Raw genomic sequence first — 8060 nt, forward strand, 5'->3', positions numbered from 1 at the left:
TAGGTTTAAGGTAAACCTAGGGCCGATCGGGCTTCTAGACTGAAATGGGCCTTGATGGCCGGTTGTCCCATTTGGCATGGGTGGACACGTGGCGTGTCTTAAGTGGTCCGTGGAGGACGCGTGGCGGAACCTGGTTGGTCCACTTGTCAAACGGTGCTTGGTGGATAAAAATCCCCTAATCATTTGCCCCTCACAGGTGGCACGCGACTGGTCACGTGTCGCCTGTGACAGGTGTCGCACGGTGACAGGCGACGGCCCGTTACAGGCGTCACCTTGCAGACGGCCGGGAGATTCTCCCGCCCAAATTTGAATTCGGAAGCGACCCTTCGCCTTCTCATTTTTCCTATAAAAGGAAGTGCTGACTTCGGTCATTTTCACATTTGAGAATTTTTGCGAGAACATTCGGACCCCTGAACTTGCTCTGACATTTTCGGACTTTTTCTGCCTACCGCCTGTTCTGACAAGCCGACTGACCCGAACTTTCAGGACTTCATCAACTGTCATCCGTTCAGGTAACTCAGTTCTCTTACTCTTAATTTTCTTTTTATTTTTTGAAATGGCACCATGGAAGCACACGACACGCCCCAAGTTAGTGATCAGCCGGTCACCGGGAACGGCTGAATCTAGGACTAGGAGTGCCGCCTGCCCTTTTCTGGACCCATCTTTGCCCTTTATACAAAGTCCGACTGAATCTGTGTCTATGCAGAACGTGATGGCCAGAACAAAAAAGACTGCTAGAATATCAAACTCAGACGGCTCCTCCCAAAGGGTACTCCTTAGCGAAACATCTGACCAGGCGCCAGATGTGGAACGAGGCGACTGTCAAGCTGACAGTTCTGAGAGAGGGACCAAGGTGTTCCCTTCTCATCTAACCGTGGACATGTCTAATTTACCTTCTGCTCCTTCTAAGGGAGAGGAGGCGGGCCCCTCTAGGAGAGGGGAGGAGTCGTCCTCTTCGGACTCGTCAGGGGACGAGTCCGATTCCAGCTCTTCTGACCATAGTTCTTCTGACTCAGAAGAAAAACATAACCGCCTACAAGAGGCGAGAAGTTCCCATGCAGTGGAGAAGGGGGATAATTGGGCAGAGCCGTCCGCCTCTTACAGAGAGGAAAACACCCCCTACTACTGCAGGGTGCCCCGGGGCCGGATCGCAACCATGCGAGACAACGTGGCGAGCTTTATTGCTAACCACAAAATGAGCCCGGAATATTTACTGTTTGTGCCGGATCCAGAAGATACTGTCGTCTGGCCGGCTGGTACCAGCTATGGTGACGGCTGTTTTGGCTGCTATGTGGCGGCCATCAAAGCTGGTCTGCGCTTCCCATTACATCCGGCTGTTCAGCGGATTTTAGATGGGTATGATCTGGGGTTATGGCAGTTAGCCCCCAACTCTTGGGTAAACGTACTCGGCTATGTGGCCGGGTGCGAACTGAACGGGGTGGAGCCAAGTTTTGAGGCTTTCGCCCACATGAACTATCTCAGCCGGACCCCTAAGTCGGGAGGTACCGGCTGGTATCAACTAACAAGCCACAGGGGTTACCTCATGACGAGAGGTAAGGCAAACAAATGGAAGGATTGGCGGAACACCTTCCTTATTATCGAGAGTTCAGACACGGAGCTGAACAAACGTTTTAACAAGTGGAACAGAGATCCGCCTCTTCTTGCAGGCGGCCGCAGCATGCCGCCTGTTCCCCCAAAGGCTAAAAGAGAGATCCTAGACAAAGGACTCTTCAAAGTAGAGACTAGGGTGAACTCTACTTCAGGGGTACGAGAGCAAGTACCCCTACACTGCGTCCCGAGCTTCAAGTGGCTCTATGATGAGTACTTCTTGGCCGCCTGTGGCCTCGGCAGTCGGTGCTCTAGAGGTAGCCGGCCTGACGAATACTCTGTTTTCTCACGCCTTGTTTACTTGGGATTTTTACTAACTTTGCTGTTTATTTCTTTCAGCCGACGCCATGAGTAAAATAACAGCATCTAAGACTGCGGCGGCCATGCTGCGGGTTTCGCTAATGAAGCAGTCGTACGCCGACTCCCCCAGCAAGGAGGCACCCTTGGTAAGCTTTGAAAACTCTTCCCCTTTAAGTTGTATTATGCATATACTAACTCTTTTTGTTTTCAGTCTGGCACTCCAAAGGCTTCTTCCTCGCAACAGCCGGACCCCAAGGCCCGGAGGACGACTGTTGCAAGCTCTCCTGGGTCTTCCAGGAAAACAGTGGCGGCTGAGAAGCAGCCGGCCACTTCTTCAAAAACCCAAGCGGGGCCGCCTAGATGTATGGACCCTTGCTTGTAAAAACTCACTCTTGCTTCCTTCTTGATTAGGTCTAACTTGTTTTTCCTTCTGCTTAATGCAGCCGGCCCCCAGGGACTTGACTTGGTTGAGGTAGCCAAGTCAATGGTTAAAGTAGTTCCTCCCTCTGACAGGGAGGCGGTCAAGGGTGCCGGCACCCTTGACCTCGATGGAATTTCGGGGATCCTAGCTGAGGTATACCCTTTTGAAGTTCCAGGACGCCTGTTAACCCTTTTGATTGGAAACTGACGCCTGTTTTTCTTTGTACTTAGGCCCTGCTCCGAGTCAACAGCCTTCGCAAGCCGATTGATCGGAAAAACAAAGAGGTAAAGGCCGCAAAGGCTATGGCCGCCTCCAGCTGTGATAAAGCAATGTTTCAAATTGCCCAAAATGAAGTACTGACCATTGATCTTCTTTATTATCAGGCGCAGGCGACCGCCGCTGTTCGGGCTCAGCTAGAGGCGGCCCAAAAGAAGGTTGACGAGCTGGAGGGGACCGTCACCAAACTTAAAGCCGAGCTGAAGCCCCTTCGTCAGAAAATGCACTCTTACGAAGCCATGGAGAAATCTTTGGCTAACGTAAAAGAACGCCTGGTGAACCAGGAGAAGAGTCTTACCCAAGAGCTCTCGGACAAGGCCGAGCAAGAGAAACAAGAGCTCGTCCGGGAGATGGTGGAAGACTCCGCCCAAATCCAACGCATGACCTGGGAACGACTGTTCCCCAGTGCCGACTTTGCCTCATGGGAAAGAACGTACCGCCAGTGTTCGGAAATATATAATCAACAGATCCTGGCGGCTGCTGAAGAAGAGGCGATGGACGTTGCGTTGGAGGAGGAAGAGCCTGTTGTGGCGCTTGTGCCACTTGGGGGTAAGGCATCAAAAGATGATGCAGCTAAGGCCGAGTCCAGCAAGAAGAGTGCTGACCAGGCGGCTGCTGCTGATACTGAACTGCCCCCTTCTTAAGCTTTAAGTATATTTTTTCTTTTCACGGCCTGCGTGCCGTTTGCTTTGTAATTACCCGGCCAGGGGGCCGGGGTTTTGAATATTCTGCTGGTCTTTATGGCCGGCTCATTTTAATCAAATTTTTTGTTTTTGTTCAAATTTGTCTAAGTATTTGAAATTTGCTCACTAGACAGACTGTTGTGCATGGCCGAACGTTAAGACAGGTACAAATAGTAAGTATGCCGCCTATGCCCCTGGACGACTGGTTGTCTGTTTCCAGGATAGATGATCAGTCGGCCATTTAATCAATCGGTATTCGAACTCTTTATTCAATTTGACCAAGTAAATAGAATTACCAAGTAGCCAAGGAATTTAAGTAGGAAAACAAGCAGCGGGTACCGGTTGTTTCCCTTTATTGCCAATGTTGGCCTCTAATTTGTTATTTGTTAACCTAGCAAGAGTATTGGTTGAGAGCCTTTGTTTATTAAAAACAAGTGGACGACTCGTACCTTTTAGGCTCAGTACTAAGTTTGAGTGACTATTAAGTTAACATAGGAGTTACTTAGTCTTCGTCACAATCTTGATTGAGTAGTAAAGGTATCAGGCGGCGTAGGCCGGCTAGACCCCTTGATTTACCAATGTTTGTTGGCTATTTACTCAATAGGTTATCCAGTAGGAATAGGGGTTCGAGTGCCCTTGTTTGTATAAAACAGGCGGACGACTCAAACTTTTTAGGTTCCATACCAAATTTGAAGGAGTGACTATGAGTTAACTTTGGAGTTACTCAGTCGCCGTCACTTTTGTTTGAGAAGTAGAGGTACCAGGCGGCGTAGACCGGCTAGACCCCTTGATTCGCCAATGTTTGTTGGCTATTAACTCAATAGGTTATCCAGTAGGAATAGGGGTTCGAGTGCCCTTGTTTGTATAAAACAGGCGGACGACTCAAACTTTTTAGGTTCCATACCAAATTTGAAGGAGTGACTATGAGTTAACTTTGGAGTTACTCAGTCGCCGTCACTTTTGTTTGAGAAGTAGAGGTACCAGGCGGCGTAGGCCGGCTAGACCCCTTGATTCGCCAATGTTTGTTGGCTATTATCTCAATAGGTACCCCCTGCATTTATCCCAAGTAATACAGGCGGTCATCTGACTCAGATGTCAACTGCTACCACTGGTTTGGTTAGTGATAGAGTTATCCTTGTCTCAAAAACGGCTACGTGGTTGCCCTTTGGGACAGTCGTATAGGTGCCGTGTAATTAGTTTATAGAACAATGTTCCACCCAAAAGGGAGCTGCTCTCTGCGACGAATTTCATCCGAATGGATGCCGCCGGACGCCTGCTATAATGTTGGGACAGGTCGGATTAGTTTTTAAAAGTTAGATCAGTTGACTAGGCGCCTGGTCTGATCATTCGGCCGGTGGCCTAGGTAAGTTCTTGGTGAACGTAGGTGCTAAGTCAAAGAAGGGTAGCCGCCTGTTAGGCACAGGGTCGGCCAGGCCCTAATCTTTTTAGCTAAGTATTGTGAGTAAAATACTCAATGGAGAGTAGCCGACTGTAAAGGTACAGACGGCATGCCCCTCTGATGATAGAGTGAAAAAACTCAATGGAGAGTAGCCGACTGTAAAGGAACAGACGGCATGCCCCTCTGAAGATAGAGTGAAAAAACTCAATGGAGAGTAGCCGACTGTAAAGGTACAGACGGCATGCCCCTCTGAAGATAGAGTGAAAAAACTCAATGGAGAGTAGCCGACTGTAAAGGTACAGACGGCATGCCCCTCTGAAGATAGAGTGAAAAAACTCAATGGAGAGTAGCCGACTGTAAAGGTACAGACGGCATGCCCCTCGTAATACAAAATTGAATAGTAAGTGCCAACTTTATTAAGTAGCTCTTTACTTTACATCATTCAAAAGAAATATTTCTTAAGGTTATCTACATTCCAAGTTCGAGGCAACGGTTGTCCGTCTGGTGTTTCCAGACGGTAGGTACCGTCCCTGACTTCCGCATAGATTCGGTAGGGTCCTTCCCAGTTGGGAGTTAGTTTGCCAGACTCGTTAGCCCTACCAACTGCTTCCATTTTTCTAAGTACAAAGTCCCCTACTTTGAGTGGACGCCTGTGCACTTTTTTGTTGTATGATCTAGTCATTCTTAGGCGGTAGATTTCATGGCGCAAAACAGCATTGCCCCTCTTTTCAGGAAGTGAGTCTAATGCCAGGCGCATAGCTTCCCAGTTTGCCTCTTCGTCATATAGCATTACTCGAAGAGTCGGCTCGTAGTGTTCTATTGGAAGAACAGCTTCTGCACCATAAGTTAGGAGGAATGGAGTTTCTCCAGTCGCCCCTTTTTCAGTCGTCCTAATGGCCCAAAGAACATGTGGTAGTTCATCTGCTCATAGGCCGCCTGCTCGTTCAATTTTTTTTCTTGAGACCGTCTGAGATGATTTTATTAAAGGCTTCTACCTGGCCGTTTGCTTGTGGACGGCCGACAGATGCAAAGTAATGTCCAATTCCTTGGTCTCCCAACCAGCTTTTGAGAACAGGCGTCTCAAATTGGGGACCATTATCAAAAACCATAGACATGGGAACCCCGAACCGAGTGATGACGTTTTTCCAAATGAATGAAATTACATCTTTCGTCTTGATTCCCTTTACAGCCTCCGCCTCTACCCATTTAGTGAAGTAGTCAACGGCAACAAGTATATACCTTCTGCCGCCTGTAGCAGGCGTATATGGACCCAGAATGTCCATGCCCCACTTAGCAAACGGTAGTGGGCTGTGAATGGTAGTGAGGTCAGTAGCCGGACGGTGAATTAATTTGCCAAACCTTTGGCACTTGTCACATTTTTTCACCATCTCCATTGCATCTGCTTCCAAAGTAGGCCAAAAGTAGCCCTGCCGCCTTGCCCTTTGAGCAAGCATCCTACCACCTATATGGGAAGCACAGAAACCAGAGTGAAGATCATCTAGTATCTCTCGTCCCTTTTCAGGAGTAACACACTTTAAGAAGGGTTGAAGGTGCCCCCTCTTGTGCAGTTCCCCCTGTATCATTTCAAAACAGGAGGCTCGTTTTTTCAGTGATGCCGCCTGTTGAGGATCATCCGGCAGTGTACCGTTTGTCAGATATGCCCTGATTGAATCCATCCAGGTTGAGCTTCTGTCTAGAATTCCAATAGGATTTTCCTCGATGCTTCTCTTCTCCATTACTTCCCAAAACACAGTTCGAGGAGTATCGGAGGAGGCGGATGATGCTAATTTCGAGAGTGCATCTGCCTGGTTGTTTTCTGATCTCGGTACTTGGATCAGATGGAAATCCTCAAGGGAGCCGACTGCTTGTCGGACCGCCTGTAAATATTTGATCATGGCCGGATGTGTTGCTTCGTATTCGCCATTGTACTGACTCACTATCAGTTGTGAATCAGAACAGGCGTCTATTTTCCTTGCCCCGGCCGCCTTACACATGCGGATCCCGGCTAGTAAAGCTTCATATTCTGCCTCATTGTTTGAAGCCTGGAAACTGAAGCGTAGAGCATACTCGAACCTGTCGCCCTCTGGAGATTGACATACGACGCCTGCTCCACAACCGTTTGAAGTAGAGCTTCCGTCCACATATACCTTCCAGACTTGGTCTGGAACTTGAGAGTCAGGAGGACGAGTCATCTCTACAATAAAGTCAGCAAAGGCTTGCCCCTTCACTGCTTTTCTAGGCTCGAAAGTAACTTCGAGACTCTGCATTTCTATGGCCCATTTGATCATTCGTCCGGAGGACTCCATGGTGGTAAGGGGCCGCTTGATCGGTTGGTCGGTATACACGACGACTGCATGTGCCAGAAAGTAGGGCTTCAATTTTTTAACAGCCATGAAGAGTGCAAGACCAAATTTCTCCACTAGGGGATACCTCAACTCGGCATTTTTCAGTACGTGACTGACAAAGTAGACCGGAAGTTGACAGCCGTCCCTTTCAGCAAGGAGCACCGCGCTTAACGCATGATCAGAGACGGCCAGGTACATGTAGAGATTTTCTTTGGGCAAAGGGCTGACCAGCCTTGGCAAGGAATGCAAGTGAACCTTTAATTTCTGGAAGGCGGCCTCAGCATCCGGCCCCCATTCAAACCTTGCCTTTTTCTTAATTGCCTGGAAAAAGTATAGGCATTTGTCGCCTGATCGGCTTAGAAATCTTCCCAAGGCCGCCAGACAACCTGTTAACTTCTGAACCTCTCGGACGGTACGAGGCGACTGCATGTCAATGACCGCCTGTACCTTCTCAGGGTTCGCCTCTATTCCTCTCTGGTTGATAAGGAATCCGAGAAATTTCCCAGACTCAACTCCAAATACACATTTCTTGGGATTGAGCATGACATGGTGCCGCCTGAGTGTGGCGAAAGTTTCTCGGAGGTCCGTCAGATGATCTTTCTGAAGTTTAGTCTTAACAATCATATCATCAATGTATGCCTCGACGTTTCTCCCAATCTGATCAAAGAACACTGTGTTTATCATTCGTTGGAATGTAGCCGGGGCATTCTTAAGACCAAACGGCATGACCGTATAACAGTATAATCCCTGATCAGTGACGAAGGCCGTCTTCTCCTGATCTTTCTTCCACAAAGGAATTTGATGAAAACCAGAATAGGCGTCCATAAAACTCATCAAGGCATGGCCGGCTGTTGAGTCGACCAGGTTATCAATTTTGGGCAGAGGGTAACTGTCTTTGGGGCACGCCTTGTTCAAGTCTGTGTAATCTACACACATTCGCCAGGTGCCATTCGGCTTTTTAACAAGTACCACATTTGCAACCCAATCTGGGAAGTAACATTGCCGAATGAACCCTGCATCAAGTAATT

The sequence above is a fragment of the Chenopodium quinoa genome, unplaced genomic scaffold (genome assembly GCF_001683475.1).
Source record: "Chenopodium quinoa cultivar QQ74 unplaced genomic scaffold, ASM168347v1, whole genome shotgun sequence".
Taxonomy (NCBI): Eukaryota; Viridiplantae; Streptophyta; class Magnoliopsida; order Caryophyllales; family Amaranthaceae; genus Chenopodium; species Chenopodium quinoa.